Source organism: Hemiscyllium ocellatum, unplaced genomic scaffold (assembly GCF_020745735.1).
Source record: "Hemiscyllium ocellatum isolate sHemOce1 unplaced genomic scaffold, sHemOce1.pat.X.cur. scaffold_125_pat_ctg1, whole genome shotgun sequence".
NCBI lineage: Eukaryota > Metazoa > Chordata > Chondrichthyes > Orectolobiformes > Hemiscylliidae > Hemiscyllium > Hemiscyllium ocellatum.
In genome coordinates this window covers 687,762-715,343 of record NW_026867722.1, presented here as the reverse complement: position 1 = coordinate 715,343, position 27,582 = coordinate 687,762, and the positions used below count along the sequence as shown (strand labels likewise).

Below are 27,582 nucleotides of genomic sequence, written 5' to 3'. Positions count from 1 at the left end.
AGCAGTGCGCATGCTCCAGCCAACAATGGTCACAAGATGATTGATGTCAGCGGTGGACCAATGGAAGTACAGGGGCGGGGCTGGAGGACCTGGCGAGGCGGTTGGCCCTCCGACCAATCAGAGTGAATGAGAGGCGGGACTTGATTATACCACGTGATCATCCTCGCGGACAGCGCGGCTGTGCGGGCGGAGAGCTGTCGGTAAGGAAAGAAATAAACAGCAGCAAGCGGGAGGGAAACGGTGACGGTCTAGGCTGAGAGGTTTTGCGAACATTTGGTGCACATCGGAAAAGACAAATTTGAAATTTACAGTCTCGTTTTTGCAGTAAACCGGAAAATGCCTCATTTCGCGATTGACTCGAGTCAGTGCCGCCATCTTTATTCGGGGCAACGAATCACTGGACACGTGCAGCCGCCATCTTTGTAGGGGGCAAAGTTCAGAGGGGAGTATGTGCAGCTCTCCCTGATAGAGAGTCATAGGGCAGGATTTACACAGAGCACATTCACACCCAGGGAAATGGATATTTTTTCTCTGGATTTGTTTCGTCAATCGTTTAAATGATTTGGATGTGAATAGAGGCGGTACCGTTAGTAAGATTGCTGGTGACACCAAAATTGTTGGTGTTGTGGTCAGTGATAAAGGTTGTCTCAGAATACAATGGGATATTGATCAGATGGGCCAATGGGCTGGGGATTGGCAGATAGGCTTTAATTTAGATAAATGTGAGGTGCTGCATTTTAGAAAAGCAAATCCGAGCAGGACTCACACACTGAATTGTAAGGTCTTGGAGAGTCTTGCTGAACAAAGAGACCTTGGAATGCAGGTTCACAGTTCCTTGAAAGTAGAGTCACAGGTCGATAAGACAGTGAAGAAGGCATTTGGTATGCTTCCCTTTGTTGGTCAGAGCGTTGAGTACAGGAGCTGGACAGGACATTGGTTAGGCCACTTTTGGAATATTGTGTGCAATTCTGGTCTCCCTATTATCAGAAGGAGGCACTGAAACTTGAAAGATTTGAGAATTGATTTTCAAGGATGTTGCCAGGGTTGGAGGATTTGAGTTGCAGGGAGAGGCATAATAGGGACTGGGGCCATTTTCCCTGGAGTGTCATAGGCTGAGGTGTAATTTTGAAGAGATTTATATAATCGTGAGGGGCATGGATAGCGTAAATAGACAAGGTGTTTACCCTGGGGTGGTGGAGCCCAGAACTAGAGGATATAGGTTAAGGGTGAGAGGGGAAAATTCAACAGGGACCTAAAGGGCAACAAAAATTGTAACATTTCAAAGGCAGTTGAATAGGAAGGGTTCAGAGGGATGCCGGCCAAGTGCTGGCAAATGGGAATAGATTAGGTTCGAATATTTGGTTGGCATAGATGGGTTGTACTGAAGAGTCTGTTTCGGTGCTAGACATCTCTGACTGTGGGATCATAAAACTGCTCCGATTCGCCTCTGAGCACCTTGATGTCCACTTGTTCACTATCTAGCTTCCTCAGTCTCTGAGTGTATTTTTGCTCTGTTTAGTATTTTACTATTATGTTCACAGACCTTTCAGTAAATGAATTGTCCACTGCTGCCCGCCTCCTGACCATATTACAGAGGAGGTAGTACTGGATGTGTTGAATCATATCGAGGTGGATAAATCTCTGGGACCTGTTAAGGTGTATCCCAGACACTTGTGGAAAGCTAGGAATGTGATAGCAGTGCCCCTCCCTGAGATATTTATATTGTCTTTGGTGACAGGTGAGGTGCTGGAAGACATGTGCCATTATTTAAAAAGGTGGTAAGGAAAGGCCAGGGAACAAGAATCAGTGAGCCTGAAGTCAGTGGCAGGCAAGTTGTTGGAATGGATTCTGAGGGACAGAATTTACATGTATTTGGAAAGACGAGGAATGGTTAGGGATAGATAGCATGGCTTTGTGTGTGGGAAATTCTCTCTCTAACTTGATTGAGTTTTTTTTTGAAGATGTGACAAAGATGATTGATGAAGGCAGATTGTGAATGTTGTCTATATGGACACTGAACGATGTTCCACAAAGCAGACTGGTTGGCAAGGTTAGATAACATGAAATGTTGAGAGAACTAGCCATTTGGATACAAAACTGGCTTGAAGGTAGGAGGCAGAGGGTGGTGCAGAGGGTTGATTTGTGGACTGGAGGCCTGTGAGCAGCAGCGTGTTGCAGGAATGGATATTGGGTCCTTAAATAATTGACTTGGATGTGAATATGAGATATGGTCAGTAGGTTTACAGAAGACACCAAAATTGGAGGTGTAGTGGACAATGAAGAAGGTTAGTTCAGAATACAACAGGATCTTGACCAGATGGGCCATTGGGGCGAGGAATGGCAGACTGGGTTCAATTTAGACAAATGTAAGCTGTTGGATTTTGGAAAGGCAAATCAGGGCAGGACTTATACACTTAATGGTAAAGTCCTTGGGAATGTTGCTGAACATAGAGACCATGGAATGCAGGTTCATTGTTCCTTGAAAGTACAGTCATAGATAGGCAGGCTAGTGAAGGTGGGGTTTGGTATGCTTATATTTATTGGTCAATGCATTGAGTACAGAAGCTGGGATGTCAAATTGTGGCTGGACAGGACATTGATTAAGCCATTTCAGGAATTATGTTTTAAGTTCGAAATCCCCTGTTCTGGGAAGGATGTTGTGAATCTTGAAAGAGTTCAGACAAGATTTACAAAGACTTTGCTAGGATTGGAGGATTTGGGCTACAGGGAGAGGCTGAATAGGCCAGGGTTAATTTCCCTGGAGAGTCAAAGACTGAGAGGTGACTTCATGGGGATTTATAAAATCATGAGGGGCATGGATACGGTGAACAGCCAGGGTCTTTTCCCCCCAGTTAGGTGGGTTCAAAACAATTGCATGGGCTTAAGTTGAGAGGGCAAAGATTTAAAACGGATCTAAGGGGCAAAGTTTTCAAACTGAGTGTGGTGTGTGTGTGGATTGAGCTGCCAGATGAAGTAGTGGAGGCTGATACAATTACAACATTTGAAAGGCATCTGATTGGGTACATGGATAGGAAGGGTTTCAAGTGATACAGACCAATCGCTGGCAAATGGGGCTCCAGTTGTTGAGGATTCCTGATTGGCATGGACAAATTGGACCAAAGGTCTGTTTCTGTGCTGTACATCTCTATGACACTAATAAATGAAAATAAGATGTGTTCCTCTTTTGTGGAGAGCTAGCAGAAGCACAGATAATTGTTCTTGGAGCTGAGAAGGTTAAGCAGTGATTTTGATCAGCTGCAAATTTGTTTCTAAGATATTTAATTTTCAGAGAGAGGGGAATTGTTAACAATGTCACAATTTTAGTAACTATTTTCAGGTAATTGGCAAATAATAAGTGAATATGTGAACATTATGTTCTTCAGTATGTTCTGAGCATCTGGAATAGTCTGAACGGCAGCTGGACAGACTCAGCAATTATTCATAAACAGATTTGGAATTTTACTTTTTAAGGGAAGATTTGAGGTGCTATGGGCAAATGGGAAGGGAATTGGGACAGATTTGCAGCATCTCCAGAGGGAGAGAGTACAGCCCCAATGGGCTGAATAGCCCCCAGCCCCTGTGCTCTGTGATACTGCCCCATTCACTGTGAATGATGAAGCTCATCCCAGAGCAGAGAGAGGGAGGATCCCACCAATCATCCGGGGCCCATTGTGAGGTGAGTGATGTCAGCGCAGGCCAATAGGGCCAGAGGGCAGTACTGGAGGACCAGGTCGTATGAGTTTGTCCTCCAACCAATCGGAGTGAATGAGGCATCCTCAAGGTTGGAACTAAAGAAAGGCACATATCGCAGAGATTTGAGAAACTGGAGGACGTGAGATAGGGAGCGTTCTGTGGCTAGTGAGGAATTATATAAATAAGGAAGAGTTGTGAGGATGGATGAGGTGACAGTGATCGGGAGAGTTGAGGATGGAGGAATTTAGGGATCGTGAGGATTAGAGTCATAATGTTATACAGCAAGGAAACAGGCCCTGTGGTCCAACCAGTCCATGCCGACCATAATTCCAAACTGAACTAATTGTACCTGCCTCCGCTTGGTCCACATCCATCCAAATATTTCCTATTTATGTACTTATCTGAATGTCTTTTCAATATTGTAATTGTATTCACAGCTACCACTTCCTCTGGAAGTTCATTCCACACGTGTATCTTTTTTATTAAAACCTTCATGTATTTTCTCAAATCTTTCTCATTTCTTCTCAAAATGAATGCACCCGAGTTTTGAATCCCCTCTCCCCCGGCTATTCACCCTGTCTACACTCTTTCTGATTTTATAAACCTCTAATAAGCTCACGCCTCAACCTCGTGCACGCCAGTGAAAAAATTCCCAGCCTATCCAGCCTCTCCTTAGAACACAATCCCTCCATTCATGGCAACATGCTGGTAAATCTCTTCTGAACCTGCTCCAATTTAATAATCTCCTTCCTATAACAGCACAACCAGAGCTGGACAGAGTATTCCAGAAGAGGCCTCCCCAACATCTTGTACATCCTCAACATAACGTCCCAACTCCTGTACTCCAAGGTCTGAACAATCAAGGTCAGTGTGCTTAGCACCTTATTAACCACCCTGTCTACATGTAACACAAACTTCAAAGACGTGAAGCCCTCGATCTCTCTGTTCCCATATCACTACTCAAGGCCCTACCTTTATTGAGAGTAAGTCCTGCCCTCGTCTGTTTTGTCAGGTTGTTATATTTTGCATTTATTCCAATCCAAAAAAATTGAGTATAAAGGCAGTAGGAGTATAATTAAGAGGGAGATCAGGAAGCAAAAAAGGGACGTGAGATAGCTTTGGTGAATAGGTTTAAGAATAATCCGAAGGGCTTCTATAAATACATGAAGAAAAAAAGGCTAACTAGGGAGAAAATAGAGACCCTCCAAGATCAGCAAGACAGCCATTGTGTGGAGCTGCAGGCGATGGGCGAGATAGGAAACCAGTGTTTTGCATCAGTGTTTACTGTGAAGAAGTACATGGGAGATATAGAATGTGGGGAAATAAATGGTGACATCTTGAAAAATGTCCATATTACAGAGGAGGAGGAGATGCTGGATGAGTGGCTAAGGAACTGGTGCAGGGGAAAAGGATTCACATTTTTTTTGGATCATTGTGATCTCCTCTGGAGTAGAGTTGACCTGCATAAGAAGGATGGATTGTACCTGAATTGGAAGGTGTTAACATCCAGACAGGGAGATATTAGTGATACTCGGGAGGCATTAAACCAGTGAGGGAGTGGGTGTAAACCCAATAAGATAGTGAGGAAAGAGTATGTCTGAGACTGGTACAGTTCAGAAGTCAAATAGTCAAGGCAGGCAAGGGCAAGGCACAGAATGAAGTCGGACTGAGCAGTTGCACTGCATTTACCTCAATAGAAGAGGCCTGACAGGGAAGGCAGATGGGCTCAGGGTATGGTTTTGAACATGGCACTGGGATATTATAGCAACTACAGAGGTATCACTCAGGGATGGATAGGACTGGCAGCTTAATGTTCCAGGGTATAGATGCTATACGAAGAATTGAAAGGGGGACAAGAGAGGAGGGGGAGTAGCATTATGTTTTTGCTGAGGGAAGATATTGCTGGGAGTATGCCCATTGAAGTTATTTCGTTGGAACTGGGAAATAAGAAAGGGATGACCACCTTATTGGGGTATTCTGCATGGATTTTGTCTAGGTTCTCTGGTTTCCTCCCACAGTCCAAAGATGTGCAGGATAGGTTGGATTATCCAGGCTGAATTGTCCACAGGGATGTGCAGGTTGGGTGGCCCTGGGAAATGCAATGTTACTGGGGGAGGTGAGGAGGCTCTCAGGGTCAGTATCAATGTGATGGGCTGAATGACCTGCTTCCACACTGTTGGGATTCTCTGATAACTCTACTAGTTTTAAAATAGTTACAGAAAATAATAGACCAGATCTACATGTTAAGGTTCTGAATTGGACAAAGGCTGATTTTGATGGCACGAGGCAAGAACTTTCACCTGGCCCCTCCAGCCTGCTCTGCCATTCAATAAAATCAGGGCTGACCTTTTCATGGCCTCAGCTCCACTTTCCTGCTCTCTCACCATAACTCTTAATTCCTTTCCTGTTCACAAATCTACATTTTGCCTGAAAGGCATTCAAGTTGATAACATCAAATGCTGCACTCGGCAGGGAATTCCACAGATTCACAACCCTTTAGCTGAAGAAGCTCCTCCTGATCTCAGTCCTAAATCTGCTCCCCCTTATTTTGAGGCTCTGGAGTTGGACCCATCCCCAGTGGAAATAGCCTCCCTGCTTCTGTCTTATCTCCTCCCCTCATAATTTTATTTGTTTCCTATCCAACGTCCCATTCTTCTAAATTACAATGAGTATAGAACATGTTTTCTCAATCTCTCCACATACACCAACCCTCTCAACTCCCAACTCAAACTAGTGACCCCCTCTGTACTCCCTCTAGTGCCAGTACATCCTTGCTAATGTAAGGGGATCAAACCTGTACACAGTACTCCAGGTGTGGCCTCCCCAGCCCCCTGTACAGCTGCAGCATAACCATCCCTCTGGCAATGAAGGACAATATTCCCTTCACTGCCTTAATTACCTGCTGTACCTGCAAACCAGCTTCCTGTGATTCATGCACAAGGACACCCAGCTCCCTCTGCACAGCAGCCTGCTGCATGTTTATCATTTCATCATCCAGTTTGTTGTTAGTCCGACCAAAATGGATGACCGTCCATTTCCAACATTGTCCTCCATCTGCCAGATCTTTACCAACTCACTTAACCTCTCTGTATCCCTGTGCAGACTGACAGTGGCCTCTGCAGACATTGCTTTACTCATCTTTGTATCAAATGTGAACTCTGACACCGTACACTTGGTCCTCAACTCCAAAACATTTGTGTAAATTGCAAACAGTTGTAGTGCCAACACTAATTCAAACACCCCTTTATCCCCATTATTTATTTTTTGTTGGTGAACCGATCCTGTATCAATGATAATTACCCATAATGCTGTGCATCTTTACCTTATACAGCAGCCTTTTGTGTGGCAACTTTTCGAATACCTTCTGGAAATCCAGGTACACCACCTCCACCGAGTCCCCCTTGTCCAAAGCACTCGTCGTATCCTGAAATAATTCCAGTCAATCCATTAAACGTGACCTGCCTTTCATGAATCCATGCTGTGTCTGCGAAATGAGACAATTTCTACCCAGATTTCTCACCACTACTTCCTTGAGAGATTCAAGCATTTTCTCGACTACAGAAGTTAAGCTAACAGGTCCTTTTTGAAGAATAGTAGTAGCAATTTGCAGCTTCCAGTCTGTCAAAACCATCCCAGAACCCAACAAATTTTAGTGAATTATCACGAGTTTATTTGTTATTCCCCCCCACCCACCCCCATCTCCTTTAGTCCCTCGAATGCATTCCATCAGGGCCAGGAGACCCAGCTACCTTGAGGCTGTTATCTTTCCCAACATTGCCTCTTTACTGGGAGTGATTGTTTCTCTGTCCTCATCTGCTATTGCCTCCACAGGCCTGTGACAATGAGAGTATATAGACAGTATGTTCCTGTTAAGGCCAAGGCTGGGAGGTGTAGAGAATGCTGCCTGTCAAAAAATTGAGGGTCTGGACAAGAAAATGAAGGAGGCATTTGGCAGGTACAGAGAGCTGTGTTTGTGTGAATCCCTAGAGGAGTATAGGGGCAGTAGGATTATACTCGAGGTAAACCAGGAGGAGCAAAAAGGGGACATGAGATAGCTTTAGGAAATGGGTTTAAGGAGAATCCAAAGTGATTGTACAAACACACTCAGGACAAACGAGTAACCAGGCAGAGAATAGGTACCCGCAAACATCAAGGCTGTCTGTGGAACCGCAGGAGGTGAGAGAGATTCTGTATGAGCGGAGAGGTTTTACAAACACAATGTGCACATCAGAAAACACACATTTTGAAACATCCCAGTCTCGTGTTTTCCAAAAACGGGGGAATTGCCTCAGTGTGGCTGCAGGCATGGGTGCGTGCCGCCATCTTTATTCGGGACAAGAATTCACTGGACACGTGCGGAGCCGCCAGCTTTGTAGGGGGCAAGGTGTAGCCAGGCGCATGTGCAGCCTTTCTCTGGTACAGAGTCATTGGGCAGGATTTACACAGAGCACATTCTAACTCAGAGAAATGGATGTTTATTTCTGGATTTGTTTCATCATTCATTTAAATGATTTGGTATCGTAAATGAGTTTGCAGGTCATACAAAATTGGAGGTATTGTGGATAGTGAAGAAGGTTACCTCAGATTACAATGAGACATTGATCAGTTGGGGTATAATTTAGATAAATGTGAGGTGCTGCAGTTTGGAAAAGCAAATCGGGGCAGGACTTATACACTGAATGGCCAGGCCCTGGAGACGTTTGCGGAACAAAGAGACCTTGGACTGCAGGTTCATAGTCCTTGCAAATCAAGTTGCAGGCAGGATGATGAAGAAGGTGTTTAGTATATTTTCCTTTATTGGTTCGAGCATTGAGTACAGGATGTGTGAGGTCATGTTGCTGTACAGGGCATTCGTTCGGCCACTTTTGGAATATTGTGTGCAGTTCTGACCTGCCTCCTATCAGAAGGGTGCTGTGAAACTTGAAAGGTTTCAAAGAAGACTTCCAAGGATGTTGTTAGGGTTGGAGGATTTGCGCTACAGGGTGAGGCACAAAAGGCTGGGTCTGTTTTCCCTGGACTGTCATAGACTGAGCGGTGATGTTATGGAGGTTTATACAATCATGAGGGGCATGAATAGAGTAAATGAACAAGGTGTTTTCCCTGGAGTGGTGGTATCCATAAGTAAATGGCATTGCTTTATGGTGAACGGATAAAATTTCAAAGGGGACTAAAGGGCAACTCTTTGATGCAGTGGATGGAATGATCTGCCAGAGGAAGTGGTGGAGGCTTGTACAATTAAAACATGTTAAATGTATCTAAATAGACACATGATATGATTAGAAAGCGTTTACAGGGATATGGGCCAAGTGCTGGCAAATGGGAATAGATTAGGTTTGGATACCTGGTTGGCATGGATGAGTTAGACCGAAGGGTCTGTGTCGATGCTATACATCTCTATGACTGTGGGATCATAACAGCTTATACTGCTCTGCTTCATCTCTGGGCTCCCTCATGACCACTTTGTCAATATCTAGCTTCCTCAGTCTCGAACAATGGGTGTATTTTTGGTCTGTTCAGTATTTTACTATTACTTTTATAGACATTTTTGGAAGTTAATTTTTCACTGCTGCCCAGCCCCTGACCATATGCTGCTTATTATTTTTTTCTGGAAAATCATTGACTGTCAAGAATTCTTTTTTCCATAAGCAAGTGTATTTTCCTTCCATTTCTGACTATCAAATTCTGCACCATTTCCATTCTCTGTAATCCATTTTGCATTCCCTGAAACATCAATTGTGTTTCTCCTTCCACAGATCCCAGTGATTAATGCCAAAGCCCTGTTGCCTGGGAGAGGGTGATGTTTGACTTTCTTGTACAGCTGCAGTCTGTGTGGTGAAGGTGCTCCCACAATGTGGTTGGGTAAGAAACATTACATTGTTGTGGTTCTGCTCGCCGAGCTGGAAGTTTTTGCTGCAAACGTTTCGTTCCCTGGCTAGGGAACATCATCAGTGCTGTTGAGCCTCGTGTGAAGCGCTGCTTGATGTTTCTTCCGGTATTTATATTGGTTTGTTCTTGCCGCTTCCGGGTGTCAGTTTCAGCTGCAGTGATTTGTATGTGGACCCCACATACAAATCACTGCAGCTGAAACTACACCCGGAAGCGGCAAGAACAAACCAATATAAATACCGGAAGAAACATCAAAGCAGCGCTTCACACGAGGCTCAACAGCACTGATGATGTTCCCTAGCCAGGAACGAAACGTTTGCAGCAAAAACTTCCAGCTCGGCGAGCAGAACCACAACAACGATACCCGAGCTACAAATCTTCAATCAGATTTTAAGAAACATTACAGAGTATTCATTACAGCAACAGTGATTATTTCAAGGTAATGTCCAAATCAAGAACAGTTTGTAGTTTTGTCATCATGCTTATAATTTCACAAAAATATTATTGGGAACTTTAGACATAAGGCCAGAGAAGGATGATATTAGGTCAGGTGACCAAAGCATTGCCAAATAAGCAGGTTTTGAGGAATGTCTTAAAGGAGGAAAGCAGACCTGTGAGGTTTTGGCTGTGAATTTCAGACCTTGTTGCTTTGGCAACTGTAAAAGCAGCCACACAGGTGAGGTAATGAATTAACAGATCATTGGGAGTCTCGAACAGAATGGGTTGTCGAGGTCTCAAAGGGTGTGTGATACAGCGAGCTAGGGATGGTCACAGCCAGGAATTACATCAAGGGTGAGAATTTTAAATTGAGGGATGTGGGCCGGATGCTGGCAGGTGAGACTAGATCAGGTTGGGATATCTTCGAGTAAAAAATGAGGTCTGCAGATCTGGAGATCACAGCTGAAAATGTGTTGCTGGTCAAAGCACAGCAGGCCATGCAGCATCTCAGGATTAGAGAATTCGACGTTTCGAGCATAAGCCCTTCATCAGCCCTTCCTGATGAAGGGCTTATGCTCGACGTCGAATTCTCTATTCCTGAGATGCTGCCTGGCTGCTGTGCTTTGACCAGCAACACATTTTCAGGTTGGGATATCTGTTCGGCATGGACAGGTTGGATTGAAGGGTCTATTTCCATCCTGTACATCTCCGTGGCTCTATGTTGTTGATTATGAAGTGGAGCCTTTTGATGGATCAACAAGTTTTGGTACAAAGGAGTACTTGGGTAGCAGAGATTTAGTTTTTCTTGAGATTACAGGGAGGTTGAATGTAGGAAGTTGGCCAGGAGTGTGTTTGGATAATGAAGTCTGGAGGTAACACAAGGTGGATGAGAGTATATGAGCTGATACAAGGTTAGAATCAGCTAGAAATAGTGGTGTTGGAGTGGGACTGGGCTGTCCCCTCACCTCACCTCTGGGATTCAGCTGGTTGTCAGGTTGTGAATCAGGGCGGTAACACAATCGGGAGCTGAGTGGCCCTGGTGGAGCCTAAAATGAGTGTCACTCAGCTGGCTGTTGCTGAGAAGCTGCTGCTTGGTAGCCCTGTTGGTGACATCTTCCATCATTTTACTGCTGATCGAGTGTGGACTGATAGAAGGAAATTGGCTGGGTTGGATTGCCCTGTGTTTTGTGTTGAACATCCCTGGGCAATGTTCCACAATGTCAGTAGATGCCAGTGCTGGAGCGGTACTTGGCTTGGTGGGTGGCAAGTTCTGGAGCACAAGCCATCTGTATTATTGCCAGAATATTGGCAGGGCCCGTAGCCTTTGCACTACTTAACCACTTCTTGATGTTATTCAAACTGAATCGAACTGGCTTAAAGCTCACATCTGTGATGTTGGAAACCACTGGAGAAGGCTGAGATGGATCATCCCACTTTGCACTTCTGGATACGGATTGCTGCAAATGCTGTTGTCTTATCTGGTGCATGGATGTGTGAGGCCCCTCCATCAGTAAGGGTGGGGATATCTGTGATGCTTCCTCCAGTGAGTTGTTTAATTGTCCCTCACTGTTCACAACTGGGTGTGGCAGAACTGCAGAGCTCTGATCTGATCCATTGGTTGTAGGATCACTTAGCTCTGTTGCTTGCTGCTGATGCTGTTTGATATGCAGATGGTCCTGTTTGGTAGCTTCACCAGGTTGGCCCTTCATTTTTAGGTATGGCTGGTGCTGCTGTGGGCATGCCCTCCTTTCCTGTCAATTGTGATGGGTGAGTGTGGGATTTACAAACCCATGAGATTACAGATTGTGCTGGAGTACAGTTCTGCTGCTGTTGATGTCCCACAGTGCCTCAGAGATACCCAGTTTGAGTTCCTACATCTCTTCAAAGTCTGTCCCATTTAGAACGGTGATAGTGTCACTCAACACAATGGAGGTTTTTCTCAACTTTAAGCCAAGACTTGTGTCTCCAAAAGGAATGTGTGATGGTCGCTCTTACCGATACTGTCATGGACAGATGTATCTGCCGCTGGTCAATTCATAACAATGAGATCAAGTATGTTTTTCCCTCTCGTTGGTTCCCTCACCACTCGCTGCAGACTCAGTTGAGCAGCTATGTCCTTCAGGACCTGACCAGCTCAGTCAGTAATTCTGTTGCAGAGCTAGTCTCGATTGTGGACATTGAAATCCTGTACCCAGAGTACGTTTGACACCATTTTACTTCCTCAGTGCTTCTTCTAATGGTGTTCAACATGAAGGAGAAGTGATTCATCAGCCAAGGGAGGATGGTACGTGGTAATCAGCAGGAGCCATGAGATTTCCTGGTGTCCGGAGTCAATGCTGAGTACTCCGAGGGCAAATCCTCCCTGTCTGTGCCACCATCTCTGCCTGGTCTGTCCTGCTGGTGGGACAGGACATATCCAGAGATTTCAGGAGAAAGTGAAGACTGCAGATGCTGGAGATCAGAGTCGAGAGTGTGGTGCTGGAAAAGCACAGCAGGTCAGGGTGATGAAGAGCTTAGGCTCGAAACGTCGATTCTCCTTCTGCTTGGATGCTGCCTGACCTGTTGTGCTTTCCATCACAACACTCTCAATATCCTGGGATGGTGATGGTGATATCTGGTCATTGTCTGTAAGAGTTGATTCCATGAGTATGAGTATGTCAGGCTGTTCCTTGATTGGTCTGTGAGACAGCTCTGCACATTTTGGCACCGAACTCCAGATGTTAGTCTGGAGGACATTGCACCATCGAGCGGGCTGATTCTGTGGTTGTATTTTCTGGTGCCCTGTTAGATACCGAGTGGTCCATCCAGTTTCATTCCTTTGTTGAGACTTTGCAGTGATTAATACAGTGAGTAGCTGGCTGGGCCACTGTCGGGTTGGCAGGATTTTTTTCGCCATTGACAATGGTTCCATGGAGATCAGGAGATTCCTAATTCCGATTATTTTTTTCTTGAATTCAGATTCCACCATCTGCCAAGTTGGGATTCGAACTAGGACTTCAGTCGTTTGTTTTAATATTTTGGATAAAAGTTAAATACATTCGGTTTGTTCACTCACTTTAAATATCACTTACCCCGGTTTTGTTTCTTTGTGAAACACTGTCCATCATCCTGTCTCCTCCATCCTTCTCTCCAACAACAAGAGTTTGGAGCACATGGAGTTTCTCTGTCACTAAGACTGAGATAATCTGATCTGCAGCCCCTCACCTGCCCCTCACCCTAATCTCATTAAACCATAGACTTTCCAACTCTTTTTTTTCCTCCTTATCCTCATCAGTCCCCCTCACCGATTCACAGATATTGTTCCTTGTTCTGTCTTTTCTGATTATGTCCTTCTCTCCCAAAATCCTGCTCCATTTCCACTCTCCCTTTCCTTTTTGAATTCCTTGCATTTGGTGTCCTTGGTCCCTTCTGTATCTCACGTACACACAGCCAGGAGGTGACATTGTGCAAAAGCACCATGTTGGGTTTCACATGTACACTGACAATGCCCAGCTCTCCCTCCCCATCATCCCTCTCCATTACTCCACTGTTACTCAGTTATCAAACTGCTAACCACATTCCCACTACTCGATTAGGTGCAGTTTCCTCCAATGAAACATTGTAATGGTTAAACCTGTTGCGTGACAAATTTCTTTCCCTGACTGCTGAGCCCCTCCCTCTCGCTGGGAACTACACTCTTCACAGTATTGCAGTTATATCTGACGCAAAGCTGACCTTCTGATCAGACATCTACACAATCCCAAACACCAGGAATTCCAATCTCTTGAACGTTGCTTGTCTACTCCTCACCCCAGCTCCATTGCTACTGAAGCCCCTTACCCGTGTCTGTGTTGCCTTAAACTTGATGAATCCGAAACAGAACCCTTGATTCTGTGACTGACTCAGAATCTGGTTTCAGACTCCCCTCTCAGTATTTACCCTCAGACACATCAGTATTTATTCTGTCAAACCCCTTAAGAATCTGGTGGTGCGGTCTGATTGTAGGTGGTGGAAATGGCAGAGGATGATGTGTTGTATCTGGGTGGAAATGGCAGGGGATGATGTGTTGTATCTGGTGGAAGGTAAGGACTTGGGGGCGGGGGGCAGTGGTTCTATCCTTGTTGCAGTTGGAGGTGTGGGTTTCAAAGGCAGAGGTGCGGGAAGTGGAGGAGATAAAGTGAATGGTATTGACCACATGGGAGGGGAAATTGCAGTCCTTGAAATACGGGGTCATTTGGTATGTTCTGGCCTCGCTGGAACACTGCAGTAAGCATGAGACAGATGTTGGCCAGGGAACAGGCTCGTGTGTTATAGTGACAGGCAGCTGGAAGCTCGGGGTCTGTTTTTTTCAGCAGAACGTAGATCATCAGTCGCCATTTCCGCCACCTCCACTGAGATGCTGCCAGACACAGGTTCCTGTCCCCTCCATTAACAGCTATGCACCCTCCCAGTCAGATTGTAATCCACTCCTTTTGTCTTTCCAAATGTTCTGGTCTCTCTCTGGGTCCTGTCCCTGCCTATTATTTACTCTTTAACCCCTATCTCCTGCAGTACAAAGATCTGCAGGTTAGTTGAATTGGCCAAGCTAAATTTCCCATAATGCTCAGGGATGTGTAGGTGAGGTGCATTAGTCAGGAGAAATATACAGTAATAGGGTAGGGGAATGGGTCTGGGTGGGATACCCTTCGGTGGGATACCCTTCGGAGGGACGCTGTGGACTTTTTGGGCCGAATGGCCTGTTTCCACACTGTCAGGATTCTAATGTTCCCAGCTCCCATCGGTTCTGAGGAAGGGCCACTGGACAGATTCCTGTTCCCAGATGCTGCCAGACCTGCTGAGCTTTCCCAGCACCTCCTGCTTGTTGTTCCTGATTGACACCATCCATCCACCTTCCGGGTTTGATTCAGGCAGGGGGAGGATCCCACCACTGACCTCACAATGGGGTCCAGCTGATTGATGGCAGCTTCGGACCAATAGGAAAAGGAGGTGGGACTGGTGGACCAAGTGGAACCAGCTGGTCATCCAAACAATGGGAGTGAATGAGGGGCGTGGCCAGTGGGATGACACGTCACCAGTAACTCCGCCTGTGCAGTGCCACGTGACTCGGCCGTTGGTGAATGTGGGAGAGGCAAACAGGGAAGGGGAGAGTGGCCTCAGAGACAGAGGTAATGAGTCACTTCAGACTGGGAAGTTTTAATTACACTCTGTACGGGTCGTTAGTCTGAATTAGAAACTCTTAATCCCGCGTTTGCAGCAGATGGGAAAATGGCTGCGGCCCTCAGGCGGTGATAGGTCCTGGGATATGGCCGCCATCTTTATTGGGGGCAAGATACAGTGAGGGGCATGGACATGTCCCCTTTCTGGGATGGGGGAGGGGGAGGGGGGCATGTGATTTTAGGAGAGGCATTTACACATCAAGCACAAACCAAGAGAAAGGTATGTCTTTATATTCTGTTTTGTTTTGTCAATTTATTTCATAGGATAGTAAATCAGAATAATTGAGGTTGGGATCTCAAAAGTAAGTTTTTACAGTCAATGGAGTCATCAGGATCTGAATATCATTGGCATTTAACTGTGGAAGGAGAAAGGTTTGTCAGTTCTGTTTGTGGGAAAATATCTCCAATACTTTTGTTAAGCAGAAAGATGTACAAATTCATGTTTGGATCACCCTTTGGGTGTGTGCTCTGTTCTGGGCCCTGCAGCTGAGGAAGGAGATATTGGCCTGAGAGGGAGCACAGATTTATCCAAATTACACCTTGTCTCGTTGTAAGAACTCTCAGATTTAGACCCAATCACCCACTTCATGATGTTAACCTGTAAACTTGATATTTTCAATTACCTGCAAACTTCTCATTAAAACTCCTTTTAGACTCAAATTCCAGTACCTTTTCAGGTGGGATGTTCCAGCTTCTGACAACTGTCTGTTCATTCAGAAACTGCTGAGGTCCATGTTGACTCTGGGGTTACAAAGGGCTGAACTGAAAGATGAGATGCTGTCCCTGAGCTCCCATTGAGATACACTGGAACAGTACAGGAGGCTGAGGGCAGTGTAGGTGTGAGCAGGCAATGAAAATGACAGGGCTGCACTGTGAGGGCTGCTTGGCTCAATGAGAGTGTTCTGGAGTTGGGTGTAAACAGAGTGAGGGGAGACAGGGAGAAGGTGAAGCTGAAACTCCGTTTTAGTTCAGGCCGTTCAGAAATTCACATGGTCCCATTGGGAACAGCCAGTTTTTAAGTGATACCTGCGGGGTATTTGTTAACAGTTTTTAAAGTATTTTTCCTGAGGGCAGTTGAGTTAACCACATTGCTGTGGGTCTGGAGTCACATGTAGGCCAGACCAGGTGAGGATGACAGTTTCCTTCCCTACAGGACATTAGTGAACCAGATGGGTTTTCTAACAATCGACAATAGTTTCATGATCATCATTCGCCTTTTCATTCTCGATTGTATTGGATTCCGATGCTGCCATCAGCCATGTTGGGATTCTATCCCTAATCCTCGGAACACTGTACATTTCAATCATCTGGCAGGAATACCATTAAGCCATTGCCTTCCTTTTTTAGCAATATTTAAAAGCAAGTTCCATCATTCTACGTGTACAATGTGAGATAAAATACTGCGGTGTCCATGTGTCGGCCTCTCCAAAAGGGCAATCAACAGAAATTTGTTTGGGGGTGAAATATGTCACTTTTTTGTGGAGGGGGGAGGTGGTTTATTAAACAAAAACGAATCCAAATAAAAATCTTATGCCACGGACATGTAATTTCTGAAGCCAGAGGGGGATTACAGAGACGGAGGGTGGTGGGGACGGAGGGGGATTACAGAGACAGGGAGGGTTGTGGGGCTGGAGGGGGATTACAGAGACAGGGAGGGTGGTGAAGCCGGAGGGGGATTATAGAGACAGGGAGGGTTGTGGGGACGGAGGGGGATTACAGAGACAGGGAGGGTGGTGAAGCCGGAGGGGGATTACAGAGACAGGGAGGGTGGTGAAGCCGGAGGGGGATTACAGAGACAGGGAGGGTGGTGGGGACGGAGGGGGATTACAGAGACAGGGAGGGTGGTGGGGACGGAGGGGGATTACAGAGACAGGGAGGGTGGTGAAGCCGGAGGGGGATTACAGAGACCGGGAGGGTGGTGAAGCCGGAGGGGGATTACAGAGACCGGGAGGGTGGTGAAGCCGGAGGGGGATTACAGAGACCGGGAGGGTGGTGAAGCCGGAGGGGGATTACAGAGACCGGGAGGGTGGTGAAGCCGGAGGGGGATTACAGAGACAGGGAGGGTGGTGAAGCCGGAGGGGGATTACAGAGACAGGGAGGGTGGTGAAGCCGGAGGGGGATTACAGAGACAGGGAGGGTGGTGGGGCCGGAGGGGGATTACAGAGACAGGGAGGGTGGTGAAGCCGGAGGGGGATTACAGAGACAGGGAGGGTGGTGGGCCGGAGGGGGATTACAGAGACAGGGAGGGTGTGGGGCCGGAGGGGGATTGTTGTCCAAACATCACTGTGGTGTACATGGACTGCAGCATTTCAGGGAGGCGGTTAACCACCACTTTCTCCAAGACAAGTAAAGGTGGCCAATAAATACTGGTCTGGGCAGCAAAGGCACCCTCCAGTGAATAAAACCAAGCAGTGACCTCTCTGAGCTGACTTGCTGTGAAGTTAAAAACCTCTCTGGAAATGGAGTGGGCAGAGAAGAGAAACAGTGACATTTCACAGCTGCCCTCAGAGAGACCTCACCCTTGGAAGTACTCAGAGCCGGGATCAGCTCAGTGAGTTTCAGTCTCTTCAAACATCAATCTTAGTCAGTTTTATTTTATTAAATCTACAATCATGAGTCAGGTGAGGATTTCTTTTTAATGTCTTACGGTCTCTTGATTAAATGTTTAAGATATAAAACGTAAGCAATAAGTTATTCTCGGGCAGTATTTTTCGAGCAGTAAGACTGTGCCTTTGTCTTGGTCTGTAGGTTGTTAAGGCGGAGAGATGGCCTGTTGTAGAGTGGCGTGCTGTTCCTGTCGGGTGCGGAAGATTAGGGAGAGTTTCAATGATCCTGATGATTTGTCTGCAAAAAGTGTGATTGCAAATCCTATTGGATCACATGGATTGGTGGAGGAGTGATTAAAGGCAGTGAGGAATTGACAGGAGCCGGGGAGTGTGATAGGCGGCAGTCTCAGGATACTGCAGATAGAGTCAGGTAGGTGGGTTACCTCCAGAAAAGCTAGGAGGGGTAGGTAGGTACTGCAGGAGTCTCCTGTGGCTATCCCCATCTCAGACAAGTGTACTGTTTTGGAAAATGTAGGTGGTAATAGACTTTCAGGGGAAAGTAGCACTGACAGCCAAGTTACTGGGACTGAGACTGGCTTCTAACATAATGTGAGGTATATCCAGTTCCACACGATCGATGGTGATAGGGGACTCTCTCGTCAGGGGCACAGTCTGCCGTTTCTGCAGCTAACAGTGAGAGATCAGAATGGGGTGGTGCTGCCCTGGTGCCAGTGTCAAGGATGTCTCTCAGAGGGAGCAGAACATTCTCAAAGGGGAAAATAACCAGTGGGAGGACATTGTACATTGGTACCAATGACATAGGAAGGGGAAAGCATGGGGTCCTGAGGAGCAGGGAGATTTGCTAGTGCCACTCGGGAGGCATTAAACCAGTGAGGGAGTCGGGGTAATCCTAAAGAGATAGTGAGAAAAGAGGTGAGTCTGAGGCTGGTACTGTTCACCAGATCAGACTGTCAAGGCAGGCAAGAGCAAGCTACAGAATGAGGTGGGACGGACCAGTTACACTGCATTTATTTCAGTGCAAGAGACCTGACAGGTCAGGCAGGTGGGCTCAGGGTATGGTTTTGAACATGGCACTGGGATATTACAGCAATTACAGAGGCAGCACTCAGGGATGGATAGGACTAGCAGCTTAATGTTCCAGGGTATAGATGCTATAGCAAGGGGACAACAGAGCAGGGGGAGAGGTGTTTTTGATTAGGGATAACATTATGGCTGGGCTTCGGGAGGATATTCCTGGGAGTACATCCAGGCAAGTTATTTGGGTGGTACTGAGAAATAAGAAAGGGATGACCATCTTACTGGGATTGTATTATAGACTCTCTCCCAATAGTCAGCGGGGAATTGAGACACAATTTTACCGGCAGACCTCAGTTATCTGTAAAAATATAGTTGCAATGATAAGGGGTTTTAACTTTACCAACATGGCCTCGGAGTGCTGTAGTGTTAAGGGCTTGGATGGAAATGTATTTGTTCAGTGTGTACGAGAACATTTCTGATTGAGTTTGTAGGATGTACCTACTAGAGAAGGAACAAAACCTGACCTGTTTCCTTTATTCATTCACAGGATGAGGCTGTCACTGGCTCGGCCAGCATTTATTGCTGCGTTTACCCAGTGGGCAGTTAAGAATCAACCACGTTGCTATAGGTCTGGAGTCCCATGCAGACCAGACCAGGTAAGGATGGCATTTTCCTTCCCTAAAGGTCATGAGTGAACCACACGGGTATTTTCAACAATTGACAATGGATTCCTTGTCGTCACTAGATTATTTTTTCCAGATATTTATTGAATTCACTTTCCAAAATCTGCCGTGATGGGATTCAAACCCAGGTCCCCAGAACGTTATCTGGGTCTCTGGATTAACTGTCTAGTGATAATTTCACTCCATCATCACTGCCTCTTAGGAAATGAGGCAGGGTGAGTGACTGAGTTATCAGTGGGGCAGCACATCAGCACCAAAGATCCCACAGTATTGTGGCTCAGTGGTTAGCGCTGCTTCCTCAGCAACAGAGACCTGGGTTTGATACCAGCCTCAGGCAACTGTCTCTGTTGGAGTTGGCACATTCTCCCCAGTGTTTGTGAGGGTTTCCTTCGGATATTCAAATTTACTCCTACAGTCCAAAGATGTGTAGGTTAGTTGGATGAACCATGTTAAATTTCCCATAGTGTCCAGATGCAGTATATGAGGTTTTGGGATGTGCAGGCAAATCTCTGCCTGATGTGAAAAGATCGTTTTGAGGTCCTGGACAGAGCTCAGTGAGGTGTGGCTGAACGTTTTACATTTCCCGTGGCGGTAAGGGAAGGTCAAAGGTGTGGAGCATGTGTTGGTGGGAGGGTGTGGACCTAACAAGGGAGGTGCAGAGGGAATGGTCTCTGTGGAACGCAGATAGCGGTGGGGAGGGAAATATGTCTATGGTGGGGTCTGACTTTAGGTAGCAGAAATAAGAGGTTAATGCGCTGTATCTGGAGAGTAGTGGGGTGGAAGGTGAAGACCGCAGGGCTGTATTCTTTATTGTGGCTGGAGGGGTGGGGTAAAGGTGGAGGTGCGGGAAGTGGAGGGTATGTGTTGGAGGGCATTGTTGATCAAGTCGGAGGAAAGTTACGGTCCTTGAAGTAGGCCTTTCTGGGATGTCCTGGAATAGAATCCAAAGAGATTAAACAAATATATCACAGACAAAAGATTAACTGGACCAGAGAATAGGACCGCTTAAAGGTCAACAAGGCTGTCTATGGAATCACAGAGGGTGTGAAATATATGCAAATATTTCACGTCATTTTTACTGGAGAAGTATATGGAAGCTCGAGAGTTTGGAGAAATAAACAGTGATAACTTGAAAAGTGTCCATGTTACAGAGGAGGTGGGACTGGATGTCTTAAATCACATCAAGGTGGATAAAGCCCTGGAACCTGATCAGGTGTATCCTGGAACTTTCTGGAAATCTAGGGAAGTGATTGTTGGGCCTCTCCTGAGGTATTTGTATCGTTGATAGTGACAGGTGAGGTGCCATTATTTTAAAAAAGGTGGTAAGGAGGGGCCATGGAACAAGAGAACAGTGAGCCTGAAGTCAGGCAGGCAAGTTGTTCGAATGGACAGGATATCCATCTATTTGGAAAGGTAAGGAATGATCAGGGAGAGTCACTGTGGCTTTGTACATGCACAATTGTGTTTCACTAACTTGAGTGAGTGTTTTGAAGTGACAAAGAAAATTGATTAAGCCAGGCGGTGAATGTTGTTTATATGGACATTCAACAAGGTTCCACAAAGCAGACTGGTTAGCAGGGTTAGATCACATGGAATGCAGGGAGAGCAAGCCATTACAAAACTACCTTGAAGGTAGGAGACAGAGGATGATGATTGAGGGTTGCTTTGCGGACTGGAGGCCTGTGAGCAGCAGTGTGCTGCAGGGATGGATATTGGGCCCTTAAATAAATGACTTGGATGTGAATATATGAGATATGGTCAGTAGGTTTACAGAAGACACCAAAATTGGAGGTGTAGTGGACAGTGAAGAAGGTTAGTTCAGAATACAACAGGATCTTGATCAGATGGGCCATTGGAGCAAGGAATTGCAGACTGAGTTCAAATTAGATAAATGTGAGCTGTTATATTTTGGAAAGGCAAATCAGGGCAGGACTTATGCACTTAATGGTAAAGTCCTGGGGAACATTGCTGAACAATGGGACCTTGGAGTGCAGGTTCATAGTTCCCTGAAAGTAGAGTCACAGGTAGGCAGGGGAGTGAATGCAGCATTTGGTACGCTCCCCGTTATTGGTCAATGCATTGAATGCAGCTGTTGTGATGTCATATTGTGGCTGGACAGGGCACTGATGAAGGCCCTTCTGGAATTCTGTTTTCAGTTCCAATCTCCCTGTTCTTGGAATAATGTTGAGAAACTTGAAAGGGTTCAGAAAACATTTGCAAGGACTTTCCTGGGGTTGGACGATTTGAGCTATTGGGAAAGGCTGAATAGGCTGGGACTATTTTCCCTGGAGATTTGGAGGCTGAGAGGTGATCTTATAAAGTCATGAAGGGCATGGATAAGGTGAGCAGTCAGGGACTTTTTCCCAAGTTCGGTGGCTCCAGAACGAGAGGGTACAGGCTTAAGGTGAGAGGGAAAAGATTTAAAAGGGATTTAAGGGGCATCGTGTTCATGTTGAGGGCATTGCAAGTATGGAATGAGCTGCCAGAGGAAGGGGTGGAGGCTAGTACAATTGCAGCATTTAAAAGGCGTCTGACTGGGTACATGAAGAGGGAGGTTTTAGAGGGATAAGGGTGAACCGCTGGCAAATGGGACTCCATTAACGCTCTCCGTTAATGGTCAATGCATTGAATACAGAAGCTGGGACGTCATATTGTGGCTGGACAGGACGTTGATTAAGCCACTTCTGGAATTCTGTTTTCAGTTTGAATTTCCCTGTTCTGGGAAGGATGTTGTGAAATTTGAAAAGGTTTGGACAAGATTTACAAAAACGTTACCAGGATTGGAGGATTTGGGCTACAGGGAGGGGCTGAAGGCTGGGGCTATTTTCTCTGGAGAGTCAAAGACTGAGAGGTGACTTCATTGAGATTTATAAAATCACGAGGGCGTGGATAAGGTGAGCAGCTGGCATCCTTTTTCCTCAGGTTAGGTGGGTCCAAAACTAGAGCACATGGGTTTAAGTTGAGAGGGCAAAGATTTAAAAGGGATCGAACTGGCAACATTTTCAAGCTGAGTGTGGTGTGTGTATGGGAGGGGCTACCAGATGAAGTAGTGGAGGCTGAAAAATCACAACATTTAAAAGGCTTCCAATTGGGTACATGAATAGGAAGGGTTTTGATGGATACAGGCCAATAGATGGTAAATGGGAATCCATTAGTTTAGGATTCCTTGTTGGCACAGACTAATTGGACCGGAGGTCTGTTTCTTTGATCTTAATAAATTAAGATGCATTCCTCTCTTTTGTTTCGAGCTAGCTGAAGCACAGATAATTATCCTTGGAGCTGAGAAGGTGAAGCAGTGATTTTGACCTGGTGCAGATTTGGTTCCAAGGTCTTGAATTTGCAAAGAGAGAGAGGAATTGTTAACCCTGTCACAATTTTTAGTAACTACTTTCAAGTAATTGGCAAATAATACAAGGTGAAAATGTGAACACTATTTTACTCAGTAAGTTCTGAGCATCTGGAACAGTCTGAACGACACAGATTCAGCAGGTATTTTGAAACAGACTTGGAATTTTACTTTTTAAGGAAAGATTTGGGGGTAGTTGGGACAGATTTGCAACATCTACAGAGGGAGAGAGGACAGCTCCAATGGGCTGAATAGCCCCCAGCCCCTGTGCTCTGTGATACTGCCCCATTCACTGTGAATGATGAAGCTCATCCCAGAGCAGAGAGAGGGAGGAGCTCACCTCTCAATCGGCGCCGGCTTGATTAACGGCAGCTCCAGACCAATAGGAGGAGAGTCTGTGTGGTCCTGCAGCCAATGGGAGTGAATGAGGGGTGTGGCCAGCAAACGACACCTGTCCATGAGCTGTGCAGGTGCAGTGTCACTGGGTGGGGGTGGGAGAGACAGCAGAGACTGGGACAGAGGCTGTTGGACCTGAATTACAAACTCCCGGTAAATTAAAACCAAAAGAACTGCAGATGCTGTAAATCAGAAACAACAACCAGGAGGTTCTGGAGAAGCTCAGCAGGTCTGGCAGCATCTGTGACGAGAAATCAGAGTTAACGTTTCAGATCCGGTGTCCCTTCCACAGAACAGATATTACTGAGAAAAAAAAAAGTCCGTTTATGTGCAGAAGATAGTGTGGGGGGATGGGGGCAAGATAAAAGGAGTAAAGGTGGGGATAGAGTGAGAAGAGCGGTTGGATAAAGGAGTGGATAACGATCTGACTGGGGGAGGGTGATTAGCTGTTAATGGAGACTATTAGTGGCTAACCATAGGTAGTGTGTAATGACAGGCTGTGACATGAGGTGGCTACGACATGAGGTTGTTAACCTGTGGTTAGCCACGAACTGTCTCCATTGTAAGCTGTTGCCCACCTATATCACTGCACGATTGGAGCTGCTGAGGACACAAACCTTTGGAATATCCTCCCTCACCCCCTCTGTCCGCCTTAAAGATGTATCTAAAAATCGTTCTCTTTAATCAACGTTTCCATCATCCGTGAAGCATTTTAGGAGATTTGTCAATGTGAAAGGCTCCATACAATGCAGGTAGTTGTTGTTATTGTCTGACATCAGGAGAAACAGGGATGAGCCCTCTCTCTCTCTCATACCTGATGAACAGCAGCAAAAGCAGGAAGCACTGAGCATGCTCCAGCCCACAATGGGCCTCGGATTATTGATGTCAGCGCAGGACCAATAAGAGTCAGGGGAACGAGGCTGGAGGACCAGGATGTGCCAGTTGGTCCTTCAACCAATCGGAGTGAATGAGGGGTGGGACAATACTCAACCACGTGATAAACTTCACTGGCAGCACAGTGTTGTTGTGGCCAAGGCATTGGAAATGTGTGAAGGTGCAGGGCAGGGGAAAGGAAAGACATAGACCAGAAAGAGAAGGAAATTTTCATGGTATGGCATGAGAGGTTTTACAGAACTTAGTGCACATTGTGAATCACAAATTTGAAAATCCCAAATTCTGCCCCATTTTCCCCCTCATAATGCATTTTGCACTCCCTGAAATAGCAACTGTGTTTCTCCCTCCACAGATCCCAGTGATCAGTGCCAAAGCCCCATTGCCTGTGGAGAGGGTGATGTTTGATTTCCCTGTCCAGCTGCAATTCATGTGGTGAAGGTGCTCCCACAATGTGGTTGGGTAAGTGCTGTTATAGATTATTCACTCAGCAATATTGAAGAGTTGACAATGTATGTGCAAATCAGCAACAGTTTGTTTTTTTTAATCATGTTTATAATTTCACAGAAATACTATTGAAAAATTCTGGCATAAGGCCACAGATTGAGATACTAGGTCAAGTGATCAAAAGCATTGCCAAATGAGCAGGTTTTCGAGAACACCTTAAAAGAGGAAAGCAGGTCTGAGAGGGTTCAGGTGGGAATTCCAGACAGTGTTGCCTTGGCAACAGTAGAAACAGCCAGACAGGTGAAGCAATGAATAAACACAAATGAGTTGTCAAGGTCTTGCAGGGTGTGTGGTGCAGGGAGACAGGGATGTTCACAGGGTGAGAATTTTAAATTGTTGCCTGTAAATAGGAGCCTTTCGATGGATCAACTAGTTTTGGTACAAGTGAGCACTTGGGCAGGAGGGTTTAAGATACTCTTGAGATTACATGTAAGTTGAATGTGGGAGGCTGGCCAAGAGTGTTTGGATAATTAAGTCTGGAGATAAATACTCGTCCATCCCTGCATTCAGTAAATGAGCTGAGACTAGGGTGGAGTTGGGTGATGTCACCAATGAAGAAAGTGTGTTTTTGGAGTTGGGCTCTTCCTCCACATCACCCCCACCTCCCTCCCCTCACCAAATCACAGGTATTGTTCCTTGTTCTGTCTGTCTGTCTTTTCTGGTTATGTCCTTCTCTCCCATTCTGCTACGAAGTAATATTTTGACCTCACCGTTGTTGGAAAAACCTACTCCATCCCCACTCTCCCATTCCTTTCTAAATTCCTTGTATGTGGTGTCCCTCAAGGATCGATTCTTGGTCCCTCCTGTTTCTCACCCACATACTGTCAGGAGGTGACATCGTCCAAAAGCACCGTCTGAGGGTTCACATGTACACTGACAATGCCTAGCTCTCCCTCCCCATCATCCCTCTCCATTACTCAGTTATCAAACTGCTCATCACACTCCCACTACGCGATTGGCTGCAATTTCCTGCAACGGAACATTGAAATGGTTAAACCCATTGCCTTCAGTTGCTATTACAAATTCCTTTCCCTTACTGCTGAGCCCCTCCCTCTCCCTGGGAACTGTCTGAGGCAGAACTACACTCTTCACAATATTGCTCTCATATCTGTAACCCCAAGGTGACCTTCTGATCAGGTATCTACACAATCACAAACACCAGGAATTCCAATCTCTAAAACGTTGCTTCCCCCCCCCCCTTCACCCCAGCTCCATTGCTACTGAAACCCCTGACCCGTGTTGATGTTGCCTTAAACTTGACGAATCTAAAACAGAACCCTTGATTCCGTGACTATCCGAGTATCTGATTCCAGATCCCTCATGATGGGAAACATCCTCTCAGTATTTACCCTGTCAAACTCCTTAAGAATCCTGCATGTTACAATGAGATCACCTCTCATTCTTCCCAAATCCAGTGAGTAGAGTCCCAACATTTTCAGCCTTTTCTTAAAAGATAATCCCTACAAGCCAGGGATCATCCCAGTTAATCTTTTCTGAAATGCCTCGGATGAAATTATGTATTCCCTTAAATAAAGGGACCAAAACTTCTGTCATTACTCCAGATGTGGTCTCACTCGCACTTTGTAAAGTTACTCTCAGGTATATACTCCAAACACTTACACTGAAAACTCCTTGTAATAAGAAACAACGTTCCATTCCCCATCCTGATTCCCTGTTGTAACTGTGTTTCCTACGCAATTACCCCTGGTCCCTTTGTGGTGCAGCTTTCGACAGTTTCCACCATTTACATAGCACTCTGTTCTTTTATTATCTCCTCCAAAATGAGCAACTTCACAATTTCCCAAATTATGCTCCATTTGCTAACTTGTTGCCCACTTCTCCAATGAATCCCTCTCTGTAAACTGTTTATAATCCTTTTGGAACTTTACCGTTCTGCCTTTTCTCAGAGATTTCCCCGCTCATTCTTCTAAACATTTCCTGGAATCACTGGGCAGTGGGAAGCAGTTGTTACCTTTTCAGAGAGACTCTTTGGAATGACTGGGAGGAGCTTGCTGCTCATGGGTCAGAATGGAGACAACTTGCCCATCGAGCTGCATGAGCCTTTCACCCCCCCCCCCCCCCCCCCGTGTCTAATTGATGAGGCACAGCAGCAGCACGGAAGGAAAGAAAAGGAAGCACACATCCTGCTCTCCACATCGCACTGACTCTTGAAACATTGTGTCCCATGTGTCAAAGATCTGCCCTGTTCAGTCACATGAAGACCCAGTGTGGAAACTCACAGAAACCCATACAGATTTCCCCCTGAACTAACTGCTGACCCCCACAAGGGGTAATGTGTCCAGTCATCCTGGGCCAGGAGGAGGGGGTGGTGAGAGTTTCTTAAATGAACTGACAGTGACAGTTTTATAAACGTGTATTACAGGTGGACATTCAGATGGTAATCTCAGTAATTGTAACGCCAAACTGTGACAAAATTACTCAATTCATCAGGAGCTGGATATTCACATTGTGTATGAGTATTGTATTCCAGCTCATTCCCATTTGCTGCATAAATGTCCTCTTTTGAATCACCCCACACTCTCAGTAGATCTCCCCCAAGTCTTCAATATGTGTCCTGTAATCCTTTTCTGATGAACTCATGAGTGTAAGGTGGATTATTCTAAATCTGTAAACCCCTCTGTCACAGGGCACCCGCAATTTCCTCTGCTACAAGGAGAACAATCTGTTTCCCCAAACCCCTGATTCCCCAATGTCTGTTTGCTCCCTATAAGGCACACATCAGGATTGTGTTGGAACATTCTCCACTTGCCTGCATCAGTGCAGACACCAACAATATTAAAGTGAACATCCTCCAGGACAAAGCACTGTGCCTGAGTGGTGTCCCATCCACCACCTTCAGCGTTCCCTCTCCCCATCCCCAGGGTACAGTGGCATCACTGTGTAAAAGGTAGTCAGCATTGTCTGACCAGACCATAGGGCTGCTGTCTCATTAGGGAGAAATG

The 27,582-nt window shown here is 45.9% G+C and overlaps 1 long non-coding RNA gene across 3 annotated transcripts; it reads left to right on the top strand.

The window, feature by feature from the left end:
* LOC132809469 (uncharacterized) lies at positions 1–27,088 on the top strand. Of its 3 annotated transcripts, XR_009642344.1 has the most exons (6): positions 1–200; positions 4,453–4,557; positions 9,447–9,552; positions 19,344–19,452; positions 24,468–24,574; positions 27,003–27,088. It is a non-coding gene; the product is annotated as an uncharacterized LOC132809469 (long non-coding RNA). The 3 variants fall into 3 exon arrangements; XR_009642346.1 differs by lacking the exon at positions 9,447–9,552 and having other exon boundaries at positions 9–200; XR_009642345.1 differs by lacking the exons at positions 1–200; positions 4,453–4,557; positions 9,447–9,552 and adding an exon at positions 15,111–15,161.
* The last annotated feature ends 494 nt before the right edge of the window (positions 27,089–27,582 follow it).